This window comes from Sphaerodactylus townsendi, linkage group LG07 (genome assembly GCF_021028975.2).
Source record: "Sphaerodactylus townsendi isolate TG3544 linkage group LG07, MPM_Stown_v2.3, whole genome shotgun sequence".
Taxonomy (NCBI): domain Eukaryota; kingdom Metazoa; phylum Chordata; class Lepidosauria; order Squamata; family Sphaerodactylidae; genus Sphaerodactylus; species Sphaerodactylus townsendi.
In genome coordinates this window covers 99977825-99999832 of record NC_059431.1, presented here as the reverse complement: position 1 = coordinate 99999832, position 22008 = coordinate 99977825, and the positions used below count along the sequence as shown (strand labels likewise).

The 22008-nt window shown below is 44.2% G+C and overlaps 1 protein-coding gene and 1 non-coding gene across 2 annotated transcripts in view; one reads left to right on the top strand and one right to left on the bottom strand.

Moving 5' to 3' along the window:
• The window catches only part of SHB (SH2 domain containing adaptor protein B), a 179632-nt gene that overhangs the window by 14678 nt on the left and 142946 nt on the right, over positions 1–22008 (top strand). The gene's annotated exons all lie outside the window — the stretch shown is intronic.
• Positions 20940–21011, bottom strand: TRNAV-GAC. Its single transcript has one exon. It is a non-coding gene; the product is annotated as a tRNA-Val (tRNA).

The following is a 22008-nucleotide window of genomic DNA, read 5'->3' as shown; positions in this document are numbered from 1 at the left end:
ACCTGGCAACATCATCACCCCACTGCCACCTGTATTATGTTATGTTACACCCTACTCAGGTAACGAGGAGCTGCGTGGCATAGTGGTTAAGTGCTTGCACTGCCACTCACACGGTCAGGAGTTCAAGCCCCCTGTGGGTCAGATATCCTGGCAGCTGGCTCATGGTCAACTTAGCCGTCCATCCATTTCTTGGTCAGCAAATGAGTACCTAGCTCATAGCTAGGGGGTAAAGAATAGCCGGGGAAAGCAATGGCAAACTACCCCACAAAAACGGCTTGCCTATAAAATCACTGCTTGCAGTGGTACCCCAGGGTCGAACACAACTGAAGGGGAAACTTTACCTTTTTTTTTACTCAGGTAACAAGACAGGTTATGTAGAAAATGTTTATTTTTCATTCTTATGAACACACCAGACATGAAGTAATACACTTCCAGAACAGTCATCTCTAACTGACATGTCCATTACCCAGAATGCCACATGGTTGAGTCTTACAAGGGCAGTAATATGTAAATAATCAAACATAAACCTTGACCACCCCTGTCACATGCTCCCTCCATCAAAGCAAAAAGCATTTTTCGTGTTTACATATGCCACAGCAGATAACATACAAGAATCTGATAGTAAGATGGTAAATATTATAGTGAGTAATACCAAAATGTGGTCAGCTGTGCCACAACTAAAAGAAGAAACTGATAAAGTGTTCCAAAATGATCATATGGGGCTCACATTTCTCTGACCAGATAACCCACAGCACTCTGTGCAGTCTCTGGCATTTGATTGCACTCCATTGCATTAGAAAATCCAGGAAGTTGTCTTGTGCATGTAAACATTGATTAGCCTGTTCCATTGGAGTTAAACGAATATACATTGTACAGTTTGTAATTAATGTTTCCACACATCTTGCATTACCGGTACTTTCCAAAATGCATTGTGGGGGAATGGGAAAAGAAAAGTGTGAATTCAGTGTAAGCAACGTGATAGTTTACAGAAGGTCTGTTTGGGACAGCCAGCATGGTATATTGGTTAGTGTTTGGATTAGGACCACATTCAAATTCCTGCTGTGCCTTTAAATTTTATTGCGTGACAGTGGGTCAGACATAATCTCTCCACCTTCATTGAGTTGGGAGAATAAAGTGGAAGAGAATAGAACTGGGTATGCTGCTTGGAGCTGTTGTAGGAAGGACCATGTAAAGATGTACAATAAATAAATTGTCCACAAATCATATTGTTATGTCTTTCGGACAGTGCAGTTGTATTGTGGTGCTGCTTAGCCAAGTTGCAATTCAAATCTATACCATTTTTGCAATGGACTTTAACAGTATGTGGATGGCATGTAATTAATTCAGTTTTTTATTAATACTTTTTATTTTTCTCACATGAAAAAACATACAAACACATAACCATCAACAACAATAACAACAAAAAAGTTAAAACCGAGCAGAATACAATCCGTTACCCACCATACAATGACTTCCAGCTATCTATTGTTTGATTAAAAGTTAACTAAATTCATGCATAAAGTTTGAAGAGACATTAAATCAATTAATTTTTTGTTTTACTGACATTCTAATACATTCTGCTGTTTTCTTTTAGATTTCATGTCCAGCTATTGTTTTTCTATTTGAATAAGTTTTCAAAAGGTGTTTCGTAAAAGGTTTCCGATTTTCTATAAAGTTGTCCATATTCAATCCATGGAAAGTTGTCCAATTTCTAAAAAGTTGTCCAAAAAGAGTACCTTAATAGAGATGTCTTGCCATTTCTGAATATTCTGTGACTTTCAAAATCCAGTCCTACTTAGTTGGTATTTTATTGTCCCTCTGTTTATGTGCATATAGACTGTCTTTGCTGCAGTAGTCTTGTACATGAAGAGCAGTCTGTATTGATTTGAATATCATCTCCCATGAGTCCCAACAAGGCTTCTGGTTATTTCACAGTCTGGCTGTCTTCAGAATCTTTTGTATTTCTTTTAATATCATATCCCAAAAGCATTTAACTTCTTTGCACATCCACCACGTGTGAAAGAAAGACTCCTCTTGTTGTTGGCATTTCCAGCATCTGTTAGAAATACTTTTCTGCATCTTTACCAATTTTTTGGCATCAAATACCATCTAGCCATCATTGTATAATCATTATCTTTCAAGTTATAGCATGCTGTGAAGTTTGAATCATTCTTCCACAGTTTCTTCCACTGTTCCATCTGTATGTTTCTATTGATATTTCTATCCCATTTAATCATTACCAATTTATCCATCTCATCTTCTGTATCCCATTTCAGAGACATACATTTTAGCGATCAATTTATCATTGTTTGTACATAAGTTACACTCAAAACCTGTCATTTGTGTGGTAAAACCTGTATTTTTGCAGTCCGCTTTAAATGTTTCTAGAGTAGACATTGATTGTAATGGAACCAGTTTTTCCCAAATCTTTTAAGACATTCGTGGGTTTAAGTTCACATTTGTCATTTTGGAAATTCAACAATTCTCTTTAAGTAGACCATGTTTCTTGCATATTTACTTCTTTTCTAGGAAAACCTTCAATTGGAGATCACCAAAACAGAGTTACATTTACTATCAACCTTTTGTATTTCAACCATATCCAAAGAAGACTCCTTCTAACATAGAGTTTAGAAAAATACGTATGCATTTTCCCCTCATCATACCACAAATATCCCTGCCTTCCAAATCTCCTATCAAAATTCTCCAGCATAATTAATCCCGTCTTAAAGGGAAAACAGCTTTAATGCTGCAGGAGCCAAATTTTGAGCAGAATCCAGTGAGCTAATTCCAAACAACCAGGGATGCAGCTTAAGCTTGTATTTCCCAGAGAGCATCTCCTCACAGCACAAAGCAGCTGAGGGTCTTTCAGAAGCCAGCTGTGACACTGAACAGTGTGTTCAAGAGTCAAGGATTCCACAAAACAAGCGAGAGCTCTTGGACTCACTTAAAACACTTCTTCAGAGCCTGACTGCGAAGATGGCTTTGAAAATCTCAGCTGCAGATTAAATTCTGGAGCCCGCATATTCAGAGGCAGTTGCTTTCTGTCCTGGGGTGGGGACAGTAACCTGGAGTTCTTTGCCCTGCTTATAGACATAAGAACTAGCCTGCTGGATCAGACCAGAGTCCATCTAGTCCAGCACTCTGCTACTCACAGTGGCCCACCAGGTGCCTTTGGGAGCTCACATGCAGGATGTGAAAGCAATGGTCTTCTGCTGCTGCTGCTCCTGAGCACCTGGTCTGCTAAGGCATTTGCAATCTGAGATCAAGGAGGATCAAGATTGGTAGCCATAGATTGACTTCTCCTCCATAAATCTGTCCAAGCCCTTTTTAAAGCTATCCAGGTTAGTGGCCATCACCACCTCCTGTGGCAGCATATTCCAAACACCAATCACACGTTGCGTGAAGAAGTGTTTCCTTTACGTTGACCTAATTCTTCCCCCCAGCATTTTCAATGAATGCCCCCTGGTTCTAGTATTGTGAGAAAGAGAGAAAAATGTCTCTCTGTCAACATTTTCTACCCCATGCATAATTTTATAGACTTCAATCATATCCCCCCTCAGACGCCTCCTCTCCAAACTAAAGAGTCCCAAGCGGGACCACCTGGGAGCCACTGTGTGCAACAGGATACTGGGCTGCGTAACCATTGAACTAAACCAGTTGTGCTGAGCCAGTGTGGTGCAGTGGTTAAGAGCAGTGGGCTCTAATCTGGAGAACCAGTTTTCATGCCCCAGTCCTTCACACAAAGCCTGCTAGGTGACCTTGGTCCGGTCCCGGTTCCCTTTGAACTCTCTCAGCCTCACTTACTACACAAAGCACCTCTTGTGGGGAGGGGAAGGGAAAGCGATGGTAGGCTGCTTTGAGACTCCTTTCAGGAGAGGTAAAAGCCAACTCTTCTATTCTTGAGGCATGTTGGACTTTGTTATGTACACAGAAGGCAAGGAGAATTGAAAGCCTTTGACTGGAGTATGTTTAATGTTAAACCCATTGGAAAGTCTTTCTCTTCGTTCCCGGCCCCCCCCTCCCCCCCCCCAACCCTCCACGGGCTGTATTTTTCCCCTTTCACCCACCTACGTCATCCTGCCCAAGTCAGCAGACGGGGTTTTTAAAAGTTAAATGAAGAAGATCTCTTTAAAGGCATGTTTTCCCGTCTTTCCCTGTGGCATTGGCTGGATGTGAATTGCAGCGGACAAGAGGAGAGTGCCTTCTAGTCAAAGTAATCCCAGTAATGCGTCTGGGCACAGCAAGTGCTGTGGAAGATGTTCTCAAAATGGTCTGCAGCAGCTGTTGCATGACAGGATTCTCCACATTTGGCTGCAGTGTCTTCACTAATGTTGCTCTCCCCCCCCCCCCGTCCCCTGTCCCCCAGCCGTCTTCACTCTGCCCTTTAAGGTTTGTGGCCTGTGCATATTTTCCTTGATCTGCCCTGCACTTGGGCTTCGGGTTGTCATCGGCTGACCTGATTTAGAGCCGTATCCGCTAGTCCCCTCTGCAAAGGAAGTGGTAATTTGGGACTGAAGTCCAGCCCTACAGGGGTGGGCATTGCTACTTGGTTGCAGTTGCTGGGTTTACTGTCTGTATGTTTAAGTGATCCTGCTTGAACAATCTGAAAGGGGCCCTTGCTGCCTCAAAGGCCAACGTCCTAAATTATTTCAGAACTATGTGGAATGACACAGATGCTTGCCTCCCTCAGCTCTTGTCTCAAATGCTTCTCTGCTCAACGTTGTCTGCTGATTCTCCATAACGTTGTAGGATTTTCAGCGTGTGGTGAAAAAAATGCACTGGCTCATACTTAAAGGGAAAGGTAGTCAGTCCCCTGCGCAAGCACCGGATCGTTACTGACCCATGGGGTGATGTCAATCACACTGTTTGCTAGGCAGACATGTTTACGTGGAGGTTTTCTACATGACTGTCAGCCCTGATCCTGTGGTGACTCAAGGACACAGGCAGAAGTTGATTACAGCCACGTGGCAAACTGTTCTAGTTCCAGTTCTGTGCCTCTCTCCTGGCCAACCTTCTCTGGCATTCCAGGGGCTCTGGTGACCCCGAGGGTGAGGCTGGTGCTTGAGGAACTTGTGCTTCATATCTCAGGCTGAGATGGAGGGTGCAGTGGTCTGAGATTCCTTCAGTCGGGTGTAGTGGTCAAAAGCAGTGGACACTAATCTGGAGAAACAGGTTTGATTCCTCACTCCTCCATGTTAGTGGCAGACTCTTATCTGAGATCAGAGTTGTTTTCCAACTCCTACATTCCTGCTGGGTGACCTTGGATTAGTCACAGTTCTCTCAGAACTCTCTCAGCCACACCTATCTAATAAGGTGTCTGTTGTGGGGAGGGGAGGGGAAGGGAAAGGAGTTGAGACTCCTTACAGGAGAGAAAGGCAGGGTCTAAATCCAACTCTTCTTTCTCTTCTTCCTTTGGAATTGGACTCAGATTGTGAGAAGAGGTTTGACTGCAGGTTAGCAGTTTACCACTCTGTGCCAAGGGGCTCCTTATGTATTATTTAACTTACACCCCAGTGTTGCACTGTGGTTGGAGTGCTGGACCAGGAGTTGGGAGACACATGTCTGAATCCCCCTTCAGCCACAGAAGATATCTGGGTGATCTTGGGCCGGTCACACATTCTTGCAAGGTTATTGTGAAGATAAAATGGAGGAAAAGAGAATATGTAGGTCCTTTAGATTCAATAAACTTACCTTTAGAAGAGCACAGTGTGGGCTTGCAAATGGAGATCCTGTGTGGTTGTAGTAGTTGAGGTGTTTGACCAGGATCTGAGAAGGCCTGAGTTTAGATTCCCTCACAGCTATGAAGTTCTTGCTCTGCTTACCTTGCACAGTTACTATGAAGATTCACTGGGGACAGGAGAATGGCGCACACCACTTCCAGCTCCTCCGGGAAGGGTGGAATAAAAGTGCATTTGGCAGGTAGAAATATGTTCCAGGTAATCTCTCATCGACCCTTCAGAGCCAGATCACTCTAGCTACTGTGTTGTGTGCCTTCAGTCTGTGACTGGAGTTGCAAGAGAAAGGGCAGCATAAAGAGGAAATCTGCAGATGTGAATGAGGCAACAAGGGTGTTCCTGACTTCTTTTGCTGCTCTCTAGTGATGTGCTTTTCATCATCCATGAAATGTGCCTAAAACCCATTTGTTTAATCCCTTAAGGTTCCTATGTACTATGATATTGAATTCTTCTTCTGAGGAATGATGAACAATAACTGTCCACTGCCTCTTTCCTACCTGAACAACCACAAAGCTGTTTCCTTAAAGCACAGGTGTCAAACTCACGGACCTCCAGATGTTATGGACTACAGTTCCCACCATCCCCTGCCAGCATGATGCTGGCAGGGGATGATGGGAACTGTTGTCCATAACATCTTGGAGGGCACGAGTTTGACACCTGTGCCTTAAAAAATGCAAATGCAAACTGGAATGTTTCTTGTTTCACACTGGCAGATTCTGACTACATTGCAAGGATGTTGTAATTTATTCTTGCTCCGCTTCTTCTGCAGTGTGAGAATGAGTGCAAGGCTGGTGATAAAGATGCCATTTTATTAGAAGTTGTGTTAGAAGTCTGTATGGTAGCATAATCCCAAGACACCAGGACAAAAGAATATGTTATGTCTTTATGAGATTGATTTCTGTTTTAAATCCTAGCTGAGGGAATACTCTGAAGAGGTAAAAGGTTTTTTTATATATACCGTTGCCATCGTAGATATCAGTAGAATTTTGTTTTTCAGGTACTTTGTTGGAATGATATTGTATGATCAGTTTATATTCCAAAGAAAGTGCTGTTTCAAAAACAGTGAGTGGCAGGCAACCCTGCTTGAAAGAATAATTGTGCTGTGCTTTGAATAGTTCAGAAAGAATTGAAGATGAATACATCCATGCGTATGTGCAGTTCAAATATTGTTCTTTATAAAAGGGGGACAGAACGATAATGTAGAAGCCAGTAGGGCTGAAGGACAATAATTTGCAACAATAATGCATTTAAAGTGTCCAAAGGATTGCACCTATATCAGTGGTGGCGAACCTATGGCACGGGTGCCAGAGGTGGCACTCAGAGCCCTCTCTGTGGGCACGCACGCACAGAGTTCATTGTGGGGTTTTTTTTTGGAAAATCACCCCACACACACACAACTAGGCTGGCCTGGGCACGATCCTTTACCTGGGAGTAAGCTCGATTACTGGCAATGGGGTTTGCTTCTAAGTAAACCCTCCTAGGGTCGTGATTCACCCATTCGAAGCATTGCATGGTTGCTTCACCAGGCTTACTCCCGAGTAACGCGTGTGGAGCCAACCGTTTTTTTCTAAACTAAAACCTCAGTATCCAGGTTAAATTGCTATGTTGGCACTTTGCAATAAATGAGTGAGTTTTGGGTTGCAATTTGGGCACTTGGTCTCGAAAAGGTTCACCATCACTGACCTATATTATCTTGGGGTCAGCCCTGCAGGTAGGACAGAGCCTGTTTTCTAAACCAGTATGAGAAATGGGTGATTAGGGCTCAGTGGCTTGTCTCCGATTACCTAGGGATTTCATGCCTGAAGTGATACTTGAACCAAGTACTTCCTGGTTTACACTCTCAACCACTATACTTTACGAGCTCTCACCTTTTTGAAGGTTCAGGTCCCAACTTGCCCTTAGGAGGCAAATGACTGGGAAATGTCACCCTGTGAGCCGTTGCGCTTGCCCATTTTTATAATCTGTTTATTTGGGGAGAGTGGAGAAGGAAGAGAAAGTCGCACTGGTGCTAAGTAAATATAAACATGACTTGAAAGCTGGCACAACCAATTCTTAGCTCATCTGAAGAAGCGAGCTCTGATTTGAGAAAGCTTATGGCGGAATAAAATTTGTTAGTCTTTTAAGATGCTGTGCAAGGTCCTTCGATGTCCTTAAGACATTAATATTTTGTCCTTAAGACATCTATTTGCTGTTACATGCTACCAAGACTATTCATCTGGAACTGTCGTCTTAGCATCCGTGCTGAGCTACCGGCAGGTTGAACTTTGATCTATAAAATATGGAAGGGCAAACTTGGGCAAAGTTGTTTTGCTGTCTCCCAATTCTGGTTTGCACGTTTATTCCACCACCTTCCACCTATGCTTAGGATTTTTATGATGTGTTTGTGTGGCTCCTACCAATAAGTCAGTAAGAGAACAGATAAAGTGGAGGTTCAAGTGTCAAATTACAGGGGAAGCAGTAATTCATATAAGAAAGCAGAGGAAGGGGCTAAGACCCCATGAAATGAGAATCCTTTGAGAGTGACTGGTGATCTGGATCCCTGGGCATGATACCGTTCAGTATGGATGGACTCGGGACATAGCATACCATATTATTTTGTGAGATAGCCAGTGAGATAGGTGGAAGCATTTATTATTTGCAGCTGCACGTTTGTACATAGTATATACAACACCTGGAGTTTGAGGGTGTTATGTGTTCATTAAATTATATAATTACCTTAAGGCTCAGTGCGTTTGTGGCTTATGGTAAGAGAACCAATTTTCCTTAGCTGTGGTGGCAGGCTGGCAGCTGATCCCACAAAAGATCTGGCACACGAGAACTACTGAGGACAGTGCTAGTGTATGAGTACGCTCTGCTTCTTTTTCCTTCCCTAAGAGAACCACCCACCCTGCAGAATTCTGGGCAACAGGAGCTTCTCCGTTTTACCTCAATATTCTAAACAATCAGAGGCAGATATCGGATAGAGTTGCCAGATTTGCTGTCGTTTAACCTCTATGGTTTATATAGCAGGCCTTGTTGATGTTGCGCTGAGTATCCTGTGAGAGGTCCAATAGGATTCATACTACATGGTACATGTAAATGTGTATATTCACAAACACGTGATCTTGAAGAGATTGGAACCCACCCACCCCCAACACACATTTTATTTATTTACTTCATTTGTATCCTTCCTTTTCCCCCAGCGTTGACTCCAGTGGCTTACATAATTCTCTCCTTGTCCATTTTAACTTCACAACAACCCCATAAAGTAGGTTAGGCTAAGAGTGTGCGATTGGTGCAAAGACACCCAACATACTTTTATGTCAAAGTACAGATTTGAACCTGGTGCTTCCAGATCCTAGTCTGACACTCTAACCTCTATAGCATGCTGGCTGTCATGTAAAAATGTAAAGATAATATGGACATTACTAAACTGTCACCCAGGTGTACCTGCAAGACAAGTGTTCATGCCCTAAGGAAAACCATCAGGTGGGCAGGCTAGCTGCCCTGCTCTACAATTTCAGCTTGCTGTCTTGAGGCCAAGCCCCAAATCACGAAGGTCTTGGGACCCAAAAGCATCTACTATCTGCCACAGCTGAGGAATACGTTACATCGGGGACTACTTTAAGGTGTGAAGCATGACGAGGTCACATCATAATCGAAGGACAGAATGGTGAACATAACTAGAGATGTTCTGTTGAAGTTTGCAGTGATTTGATTAGTGATTTTTATCTTATCGCCCTAAATTATTACTCAACAATAGAGCTGAGCCAAGCTTATCTCTTAACCATTTTATGCCTACTGCTGATCAGTGTGATGCTTATCACATACTCTGAATGGGCAAATTTGTTTTATATCGCAGTAACAAGTCACCATAAGCATTTAGCTTCTAATAAAATGTTCCTCATTGGCTTTTGCATCTTATCAGATGTGTAGGTGTACACAATTTCTTTTTGTTATTTTGGGGGTCTAATAGGCCTGGGTTTTCAGGTTTAGGTTTAATAGATCAGAAATTTTAATAATAATAATAATGAATCCTGAAAACCCTATATTGATATTGGTCAGGGGGGCGGGAGGGGAGGAAGGTTCAGATAATTGAAAATGTTTGGGTCTATTAAACCCAAACCCAAAAAATCCCCCCCACACACCCTGAAGTCTACACCCTCCTACTTCAGAGGTGGACAAAACAACTACCTGATTATGCAACACACTCCACACTGTAACATGCCTCTAAATATGTCAGTTACAGATACAGGCAAAACGCTAGGAGCTAAAACAATCAGACTATGGCCACATAGTCTGGAAAATCCACAACAGCCAGATGTTAAGTACCATTTTAAATTATTCACGTTTTTGAACTTTTTTCTCTCTTTGAGCTTTTGTTTTGGAATCAAGCCAGGATCAATCTACAGTTTCAAAATACACTGCAGGTATTTGATTATCCAGAGTTCTCAGTCAACCAGCATTGCCTAGATGTGCCCAAAGATGCAGGAGTCTAGGGGCTTTCCCCACAGCCCCTAGACTCCTGCATCTTTGGGCACATCTATGCCCCAATACCACCACTCCTGCCAATTTGGTCGATGCCTTTAGCTGCCACTGTGCTTTTGACTGTTGGCACTGACAGCTGATATCATCCTTGTGTATATTTCTTCCCTCCTCTTACCTGGACCTGTTGGGAGATAGATAGGCTGACAAACTAGCTTACTTGTCTGTCTGCTGTGTAGGATGGCTCTGTAGCTGAGGTAGAGTGATGGTGAGAGGTGTCCTGCCAGAAATCGGGGGCTGTTACTGCAGCGTTCCTTATTTGATAACGGTTGATCGCTGGGTTCCTCTTGAGCATCCAAATTCCAGCACATTTTATATCTATCTATCTATCTATCTATCTATCTATCTATCTATCTATCTATCTATCTATCTATCTATCTATCTATCTATCTATCTATCTATCTATCTATCTAGAGTTTTTATCCCACCTTATACAAAGGTCTCTAGGTGGCTCACAGTAAAATAAGAATAATAAAACATACCAATAAATACATCATAAATAAAACAGTAACAACAAGACATGACAGTAAAAACATCATAAAATTAAACCCAACACCAACTTCCTCACCCCCAGACCAGCAGTGGTAAGGTGGCTTCCAGGCAGACTAGCCAAACACTGAGTTGAAGAGAAAAGTCTCTGCCATGCACCTAAACCAGTAATGCGTTGGCTCACTGGCAAATCCCATTCCTCTGGAGTGCCACATAGCACAGCTTCCCTTTAGTTAGTTTAGTTTTCACCCCACTTTTCTCTCTGATGGGGACTCAAAAGTAGCTTACAATATTCCCCCTTTCTTTAACAACTCTGACCTGCCAATATTGAAAAGTCTATGGCCCTTTCCACATGGACGAAATACAGCAGCCTTGGGACAGCAAAAACGCTGTCCCTGGGCTGCTGTTCGCTGTCCTGGCCGCCCGGGAGCGGTGTGAAGGTGCCGCTTTAAACCTTGCTCATTGAGCAAAGTTGTTGCAAAGCGGCGTCTTCCCATCGGCACGGTGAGAACCGCACCGCTGGGAAGACACCGCTTTCCCCGTCACCTCCACTGACTTCATGTCCAGCATTGCTCTAGAGGACTGCAGAGACCCACCCACGCTGCCCTCCGATCTGACGCTGGATATGAAGGTCAGTGGAGGGGGCTGACTGAGAGGCGGCTCCACCGGCTGGGGGGGAAGTGGGGGCAGTCTCTGAGCCTCCACCGGCATAAATTATGCTGGTAGAGACTCGTTTCCGCGCATGTGCGGAAAGAGCCTATGTTTACACTGAAATTAAAACTTTTACTGTATCTTTTACAGCGGCAACCTGAGCTCTGTGGACTATTTCACAATATTTGACCACAATCCAATAATTGGTAGTCAGCTGACAATATGTGACTGATTGATGGACTGGCTTGCCGCCTCTGCCCCTGAGAAAATGATGATTAGTTCTGTCCTGTTTGTCTGTCAGGATGCAGTTGAACCGTACCAGAGTACTCCTGGTTTACCCAGTTTTGTTATTTTCTGTTTCCTAAAAAGCAGCTGCTTTGCCCTGGAATGTTTCTGGGTGGGAGCACAGCTGTGAGTCCTTCAGCTTCTCAGACTATGAGTTAACAAGCGACTTCACCGCTTGAGGCTTAAGGGAGAAATCCGATATATTCACCTACTTGGGTTCATTGCTGTAACAAGCTCCCATTTTCAGCTATGAAGAAAAGAAAAACATAGGGAGGCCAGATGCAAAGGAGAAGCCGGGTATTCCCTTTTAAGACTTTTCTCCAACGAGGGAGGGATTTTATTTCATATTTGTATTCCAATCCTACTCTCAGGGTTTCTGCTTACAACAGAAACCCGTGGGGACTTCAACCCAGTTATCTCCCGTCCAAGCCTGGCACTCCATCCAGTACACGATACCGACTCTTCAGATGATGGATGACTCGGTGTGTTCATTTTGATCAAACAGCTTTCATGAAAAATTGCCATTTTATTAAGTAATGCTGTCAGAATTAATCAGATTTTAGCCAGGAAAGTTTTTTGCCGGTGGTTGCTGGAAGCCAAGCATTGAGCCACTAGGGATAACAAATCAATAATGAGAAGCAGATTGGTACTTCAAAAATTAAAAATTAAAATTCACATTATGACAGCACTGCATAGAATTCATATTAGGCTTTGTAGTGTCGCTCTCAGTGTAGTGTGTCTAATCTTGAAACTTCTGGGAAGTGATTCTTTTTTTAAAAAATTGCCAGCACTGGGAACCTACGGGAGGATTCTTAGTTATCAGAAGATGGCAGGATCAAGTGGAAGCTCTAATCCAGTGTTTCCCAACATTTTCAACATCATGGTACCCCTGACCTCACTCTTCACATCTCACGGTACCCCTGCCATCCCCCCACCTTCCCCTCCCAGTGCCCCTGCTTGCCACCCCCCGCCCCACCTTCTCCTCCCAGGGTGAAGGGAAGTACTGGCGGGGGGGGGGAGTGGCTGCTGACTTTGCAGCAGGTCCTGCCCCCTGGGCCAGCTTCATGTCCTTGCTGGCACCGGAAGAAGACACCGCAAAAGTGAGGGGGGCTGGTAGCGTTGCCGTGGTACCCCTGGGACATGCTCATGGCTCCCCAGGGTACCATGGAACCCTGGTTGGGAATCACTGCTCTAATCCATAGGTGTCAAACTCGCGGCCCTCCAGATGCATCATGCTGGCAGGGGATGATGGGAACTGTAGTCCATAACATCTGGAGGGCTGCGAGTTTGACACCTGTGCTTAATCTAACCCAGCAGTGGGGAAATTCACAAGGAGGGCATCAACTTTCCAATATCTTTAACCCCAGCATTCTCTACTCAAACATACCCTGTTTCTCCAAAAATAAGACATCCCCTGAACATAAGACGTACCCTGTTTCCCCTAATATAAGACATCCCCGAAAAATAAGACATAGTAGAGGTTTTGCTGAAGTGCGAAATATAAGGCATCCCCCGAAAGTAAGACATAGCAAAGTTTTTGTTTGGAAGCATGCCTGATGAACAGAACACAGGAAAAATAAGACATCCCCTGAAAATAAGACATAGCACATCTTTGGGGCAAAATTAGCATATAAAGACCTTAATGTCTTATATTAGGAAGCTCTGACGTAGTAGAGGTTTTGCTGAAGTGCTAAATATAACACATCCACCAAAAGTAAGACGCAGCAAAGTTTTTGTTTGGAAGCATGCCTGATGAACAGAACACAGGAAAAATAAGACATCCCCTGAAAATAAGACATAGCGCATCTTTGGGAGCAAAAATTAATATAAGACACTGTCTTATTTTTGGAGAAACACGGTGAAGGAGCCATATAGTTGTCACGGCTCACATCTAGTAATAGGCCTATTCTTCATGAATGTGTCTTTTAAAAATGAGCCACATTTGGCTCTGTACTGAGTCAAATCTGGTTCCTGAGCCACAGTTTGCCGGCCTCCAGTATAAAGGGAGTGGACAAATATTTTTCTTCTTCTCATAGGCCCCTTCCACATATGCAGAATAATGCACTTTCAATCCTCTTTCAGTACACTTTGAAGTTGGATTTTAGTGTGCAAAATAGCAAAATCCACTTTCCAACAATTGTGAAAGTGGATTGAAAGTACATTATTCTGCATGTGCGGAAGGGGCCTATGAGAAGAAGAAAAATATTTGTCCACTCTCTTTATACCGGAGGCCGGCAAACTATGGCTCAGGAACTAGATTTGACTAAGTACAGAGCCAAATGTGGCTCATTTTTAAAAAGCAAAGAAATTATACTCGGCACCATTATGTTGCATTGGAGGAGTAGGTGGGATGCTAGAATAACTGGTATGTGAAGGGAATGGTGGACAAAGATGTTCGTGGGACTGAATGGCTCCTTAGAGAGAGAGAGAGCAGAGGTGAACAGTTGCTAGCAATCCAAGTGCAAACCAAATGCTTATCTGTTCTGGTGCAATAAAGCAATTGTGCAGGGTGCTCCTGTGTATATTTGGGGCTTATTGTTCAATTTGGCGTGTGTACACAGCTTCCTGATGAAGGCCTCACAAAACCCAGTTTCAGACTGCAGAAATCAGTGTGTCAATTATTAAACTAATGTTTTGTTTCTATTATCATACAGTTTCTTGCATACTGGCTCTTCTCTTGCTCTGAATTTTGCTGTAGCTTGACTTTTTCATTGCAAAATGTTGCTGACCCCTCCCATTCCTTTCATAAGTTCTTTAATTACCTCCCCTCCCCCCTTTTCATATTCTACTATGGAAGGTCCAGTGTGTTCTAGTGGTTAAGGTGCCAGACTAGGATCTCAGGAACTCAGGTTTGAATCTCCTCTCTGCCTTGGGTCAGTCACACACTCTCAGCCTCAACCCTGCCACGCATTTGGATGGGAGACCTCCAAGGGATATCAGGGGCGTAATGTGGAGGCAGGCAATGGCAAAACACCTCTGAACATTTCTTTCCTTGAAAACTCTTTGAGGTTGCCATAAATCAGCTGTAACTTGAGGGACGGGGAGGAAGTTATAGAAGGTCTCCCAACACCCTCATCATTTTCCTTAGTCTCTTTTGTACATTTTCTGATTTTGTGATGCCCTTCTCGAGATAGGGTGAGCAAAACTTGCACTGGATTCCAAATCTCTCTATACTTTTTTATCCCCTTCTTCCTCCAAGGAGTTCAGAGGGGTGAACATACTGCTTTTGCCCTATTCTGTCCTTACAGTACCATTGGGAGATAGGCAAAAATGAAAAGAAGGCATTCGTTCAAGAAATTGGGGCTTGAATGGTGGTCTGAAGCAGCCTCTCCAGTCACCAAACCGCACTAGCTTGACTGGATGTGTCGTTGATTTATATAAAAGCATTCTGATTCCTGGTTTGAAACGGATTTCCAGATCATGGGCTGTGCTAAATATAGTTTGGAGCGGCATCTGAATTGACAGTCTATAGATCAGAGCCACTTGTCCGCCTCCAAGGCCCCTGCCTGTAAAAATGGGTGTGCTGAACAGATGGGAAGGCAAAGCAGACAAGTCGCTTTAACCCTGGGCTTGCTTCTTTGTAGGTCAGGATGAAAAGTATGGGCAGAAGCGGCAGCGTGATAATGAGAAGGCAGTTTTTCCATGCTTGATGTCATGCTTTAAAAAAAAAAATGCCCATTGCATTTTTCACTTGCAGATTATGATATCCACTTAATACTTTGGTTCTTTTTAACGTCTGTGTTTTGTGGGTTTTTAGTGTTTGTATTTTGCGGTAGATTACATGCTGCTTTATTTTCTCAAGGGCTGCAGGGCCAGACCTCATCCCGTGGATCAATGTGCAGGTCTCAACTTCTGTTTTATGCTCTGAAGCAGACTTTTGGATGGCTATTTCTAGCAAAAGTGGTTCTGGCCCTTTTTCATCCCTCTGTGGTTTTTTTTTTTTTTTGCCTTTCCCCAGCTTGTGGAGCCTGCTGCGAATTTCTTGGAAAAGTTTTGGAAGGAGACCAGCCACAGTGGATGATACAGTCTCCTGCAAAAGGGCCTGCTGACAGAACTTTTAAAAATAGGCATGCAGATAGATATCATTCTGGCCACCGTTACTCCCTAATTAACGTTGACAAGGAGGGGGTTTTGGCAGGAGACATTTTGGAGGCTGGCTGTAGATTTTTCTTCTACTTTTTTTTTAAAGTGCTCATTTTGTAAATCATAGACTTGAACGGAGCATCTACGTTTCATATATTTCCCAAATAAAAACAAATACTGATCGGTTGCTATGGTAATTAAAATTAATGTCTTTGCAATTAAAAGGAGACCTTACGCTGCCCAGCAACATAAATCTGAAATTTTTGTTAGTGTAGCCTGCATGCCTTTTGTACTGCAAAATATATATCTGCTATGAGGAAGCAATTGCGAAATGAGGGGTTTCTGTTTGGTTGCTCTCTACACATGTTAAGAGCACTAAGCAACATCCTTTACTAGAAGATTGTGTCTGCAATCTCCCTAGGCTTATCAGGTGCCCTGCTTATGGCAGGCAACCTCCCAGCAATTTGGACTGTTGCCCTCCAACTCTTAGCTTTTTGGCAGGCGGAAACAAGCTGGCCAGACTAGGTGGGCAAGCATTATAGCAGCCATTCATAATCATCCTCATGCAATGATCCAATCATCATCCTCATGCAATGACATCACTTTGGCGTAACCCAGAAGTGATGCTATAATGCAGTATTTCCCAACCTTTTCGAGGTCAGGGTACCCTTGACTTTACTCTTCATATCTCACGGTACCCCTGCCGCCACCCTCCACCTTCCCCTCCCATTGCCCCTGCTTGCCACACCCCCCCACCTTCCCCTCCCAGGGTGAAGGGTAGCACTGGGGGTGGTGGTGGCTGCTGACCTTGTGGCAGGCCCTGCCCCATGGGCCAGCTCCATGTCCTTGCTAACGCCGGTGGGAGACACCACAAAAATGAGGGGTGGCGGTAGTGTTGCCGTGGTACCCCTGGGACATGCTCACGGCACCCCAGGGTACCAGGGAACCCTGGTTGAGAATGGCTGCTATAATGCTTGCCTTGAGAATTCTTGATGTGGTGCAGGCCCTTGTGGATCATGCTGGAAGTGACATCATTGCATGTAAGTATCCGCCTCTGCCAATCTCCTGCTTGCTTCCAAACCACATGGTGGTAGCTAGAGGTCAAAATAATATTTCCTTGTGGCATGGAAAATGGGCATTCAGGCTGTTTGGGAGCATGACAAACATCATAGGCCCCCGAAAAAGTAAGCTTTAACAAAGAGGCTCAGTTAAGATATAACACAATGTCGAATATAGTTTGAAACGAGGATTCTGCTCGCTGTCATTCAAATCCTAGGGATGCTATTTACCTGCTTCCAGAGGGAGGGCACATGCTGATCCTTCCCAGTCTGTCACAACTACTTGAATAAGCAGCAGGAGAGCATGGGGAGGGAAAAAATGGCATTCTGAGATGTGAAGCATCACTTCTGACTGAAAAACTGGAAATGATGGGTTGACACTCTAGAAATGTCTATGGTAAAACAATAGAGATTTGTCGAATTCCTAGAGCATTGCCTCTTCTGATTTTTTCAGCCAGAAGTGACTTTGTACAACACCATTTCTGCCTCCTTTCCCCCCCAGCTCATCACGTTTCTGCCGTTTGCCAACCAAGGGCTTGCAGTGGTAGCCCCCGCAATTGCTGCCTTCTATTCATCTTGTTGCTTGGGAAAGTGTTCCCAGGACATGATTAAATCTGGATTAAGTCAGGATGTCCGCATTCAGACATCATAGGGTTGTCTGACAGTGCTTAGCAACTGGTGGGGGCCCAGCATTAGAGGCAAATAAAAAAAACAGTCTTGTGTCCTTATCAGAAATTGATAACAGGGTAAGAAAGGGTAGTTGTAGCAATCCCTGGAAACTTTATGATTAAAAACATAGGCTGATTCCTCATGGGCCAAAAACAGCAGTGTGGAAATGGTGTGAAAATGGTGTAAAAGCGTTTAAAATGGTGTAAAAGGGTTTATACTGTTTTCACACCGCTTTTTTTGGCCCATGCGGAATCAGCCATAGAGTTTGTGGCAATTCCTAGAGTTCCTATTCCTATTTGTTACTCCCCCCTTGCTGTTCAGAGCAGTGGCAGGCAATGAGATGGGGGTGGGTGGGACCTGGGGGTTGTCATCCCTGAGGGTTGTCATCCCTGGAATTTATAATTAAGGCTAACGATTAGTAAACCAACTTCGATCCTAGTTTGGTTGACCCTCAGTAACCATAGTTTGACTTGCATTCAGACAACCACAACTCGCCATACTTAACTAAACCACGGCCCCACATAATTATTTGAACTGAATCTTGGATTGGAACAGTCCTGTATTTGTATTACATTTGGATATCCCTTCAAGATGGGTTATTTTAAAGAAAGTTTGATTTTAGAAAGCAAAAGATGCATGTAAGATTGAAGGAAGAGATTATTACTAGACTTAAACTAATCTGTTTTGTGATTGCTGCCCATGATAAACATTTTTCTGAACATGCCTTAGTTCTCCTGGGACTGTATAGCTTTGTCCTTCTGTTTTCTTCATCTTCTTTTCAAAGTCTTCTGAAGGTGTTTGGGTGGCAGAGGACCATGCTATTCACTGCCTCCCAGATTCTTAAAAGACATCAAAGGACCTTGCAAACTATATATATTTGATTCATCTTACGCTGCTAATGAATTGTCATAATGAGAGCTTTTGGCAACATGTGCGTGAGAAGGAAAATAAAAGATAGAAATCAGCCCCACCTCCTAATGCGTACAGTTAATTTCTCTGATGTGTGGGACTGCGCTGTGCGGGTTGTTAGAAGAAAAACTGAAGGAAGTATATAATTAATAGAAAATTGAAGGAATGCCCTCCTCTTTTCTTGAAAAATAGGTTTGTGGGGTTACCAGCTGGAGTTGCTTCTGCAAGCCCTAAAGCTTCTTCTGTCTGTCCTGCAGAAGGTGAACCTCTGTGTTGGGTTTTATTAGCACTGTGCTTTTGAAGAAGTGTCGTGCCCTGAAACACCAAAGGGCCCCGAATCTTAGGCTGTGGATAAGAAAACCTCTTCCTTTTGGAATGGCGTTTGAATCTCCTCTGCCTACCTCAACTTTAATTTGCGCAAATGTAATGCACGTTTTTTTCCTAGGTACGGCCTGGGTCTTCAGTTGAGCCCATGATTGGTGTGAAATTCGAGGTGCAATCTCTCTGAATGTTAGCAAATTAAAGCTGTTGATTCTCCATGAGACTTGGGTTAATAGAAAACTCTTTTTGTGAGTGAAAAGCAGAAGCCTCAAAGGGCTTGTTCACACTAAAATTGCTTCTCGGTAGCATTACAATTTGCTGTTGTTACATCTCTGTTTCTTGCAGTAAAGGCATCAAGCGTGGTATGCGCCTGCGTGTACCTAAATACACAGTAGTCTGGATCCAGATGAAATCCTCCCTCTGCAGCTCGTTGATATTTAGGGAATGTTGTTCTTGGGGGACCCTAAGAACAGCATGTAAGGGCGTGTGTGTGGGGGGTGGTGGTGTGGGGTGCAGCTGGAAGGGGAAATAGGTAGAAATTGTAGTACACGGTGGTGACCTTTGGATGTAGCTAATTGGGTATCTGTGGTACGTAATCATGTGTATCTACAATAGGCCTCCACAGCTTGTGATCCATTTTAGTGTGTGTGTGTGCGGGGGGGGGGGGGCTTTTCAGGGAAAAGGGCTGGAGGCAGGACTAAATCTTTACTAGATAGCTGTACATGGTTGGTCCTTGGTGGATCACAAGATCCTAAGGCTAGTCTTCAGACTTGTAGAAGAAGAAGAGTAGAAAGTTTGGATTTATAGACCCCCTTTCTCTGCTGTAAGAAGACTCAAGGCTGCTTACAAACTCCTTCCCTTCCCCTCCCCACAATCTTATGAGGAAGGTGCGGGCTGAGAGAGTTCAAACAGAACTGTGACTAGCCCAAGGTCACCCATCAGGCTTCATGGGTAGGAGTGGAGAAACAAATCCAGTTCACCAGATAAGAGTCTGCTGCTCATGTGGAGGAATGGGGAATCAAACTTGGTTCTCCAGATTAGCGTCCACTGCTCTTAACCACTACACCACGCTGCCCTATCCTACTTCTCATGCACTGGGGAAATGGCAGTTTAGTCACGGCAAATGTGATTGCCCTCTGCAGTGCGAAATGATTGTCATTCTGCGCTTGTCCTCGCAAGCATTGTGGTAAGATGTTCCCTACAAGAGTAGGCAAAGGTTTTAGCAGCCGGTGATTATGTATACAGCCTATCAAGGATGCAAAGCATAGAAAAGATGGACGTAAGAATTGCCCAGCCGGATCAGACTATGGGTTGTCCAGCTCCAATATTGAATTTCTAGCAGTGACGGCATGAATCCCTGTTGCTGTCCCAAGTACCTGGTGTTGTACTGAGGTACGCTGCCTCTGAACATGGAGAGTCCATGGTATTACAGCTAACATATTTATAAATCATGACCTTGCCAGTATTCTGTAGCGATTAGAGTGTCAGCCTCGGATTTGGGAGTCCCAGGTTCAAATCTCCACGCTGCCTTGGAAGCTTGCTGGCTGACCTTGGGCTAGTCACTTACTCTTAATCCAGTCTACTTCGCAGGGTTGTTGTGAAAGGAGAATTATGCAAGCTGAGGAGTAAATGATGTCAACAATCAAAGTGTTGATAAAACTGTATAAGATAGAAAGCATCACACTAGTCACTTGTGTGAGGGAGCCAACTTGGTGTAGTGGTTAAGAGCAGGCAGATTCTAATCTGGAGAACCGGGTTTGATTTCCCATTCCTCCACCTGAGTGACAGAGGCTTATCTGGTGAACCAGATGTGTTTCTGCATTCCTGCATTCCTGCTGGGTGACCCTGGGCTAGTCACAGTCTTCACCAACTTTCTCAGCCCCACCTACCTCACAAGGTGTTTGTTGTGGGGAGAGGAAGGGAAAAGAGTTTGTAAGCCACCTTGAGTTTCCTTACAGGAGAGAAAGGTGGGGTATAAATCCAAACTCCTCCTCCTCCAACCTGATCCTTCTTTTGGTCCATTTCTTTGAGACAGCTCAGGTCCCAGTGTAAGTGATAAACATCTTTAGCTACAGGTTACAGACATGAACACATGAAGCTGCCTTATACTGAATCAGACCCATCAAAGTCCGTATTGTCTATTCAGACCGACAGCAGCTCTCTGGAGTCTCAGGTGGACCTCTATCACATCACCTACTTACCTGGTTCCTTTAACTGGAGATGACAGGAATTGAACCTGGGACCCTCTGCATGTCAAGCGGATGCTCTACCACTGAGCCACAACCCCTCCCCTTCTATAGAATTATATCATACCCACCTTTGCCATCTTCCCCCCCCAAGCTAGAAAGCCCCAAATGGTTCCATCGTTGCTGGGCAGCCCCATACAAAGGGCCAGGCGCCCGGATACCCTCTCCGCCCCACTGTTCCCTAGAGGGGAGGCAAAAAAGTCTCCTGCCGCTGGAAAGCCCCCATTGGGGCATTCTGAAAAGGTGGCGCAAGTCCAGAGCCCTGGGCACCAGCGTAGCAGAGGCTCCATCCCCAGCCATGCCACCAGATCACCTCTACTACAAGTGCCCCAGGGAAGGGAAGGTGTAGAGATAGCATGGGTACTGACCTTCAAGGACTTACGCGGTCTGGGACCCTCGTATCTTCGGGACCGCTGGTTGATCCGCCCACTGGTTGATCTGCCCTTCCGCCAGGGCAAGTGCCCCAGGGAAGGCAAATCCACAGCGCCACTTCCAGTGGCGGATTCCGCCCTCCCCCTTTTGATGGGGTTGTCAATCACTTTGATTTCCCTCTCTGTATCTTTTCCAGCTTTATGAGGACTTCCTCAACTATACAGAGCATGTCAAATGTATCAACAGCACTGATTTTATATGATGGTCTTGTCTGCCTTTTTTATTTTTAACCCCTTTCGCTCTTGTTTCCATTTGGGGGCACCTTTTCCCAAACCTATTCCCCCCTCACCTCATATCCAAGAACCCTGCTTTAGCTCATCACCAACCTTGGTGTTCAAAGGATCTTTGTTCTTTCCAAGATGGAGCCAGACAACTCCCCTCCCCGCCCATTCAAAACAAAGGATATTCTGTTTTCCACATGATACCATCCAGTCCTCTTTATGTTTATTGATTATTGCCTTAAAATGTCTGTGCAATTGGAAAGAGACAAGACATGAGCAAAGCAGATGGCCAATGAAAGTTTACTATCAAGTTGCTCTGATTTATCTTTCTTCCTGCTGCTTTCTCCATCCCCCCCCCCCCCGATTTCCTTCCCCCATGTGTCTA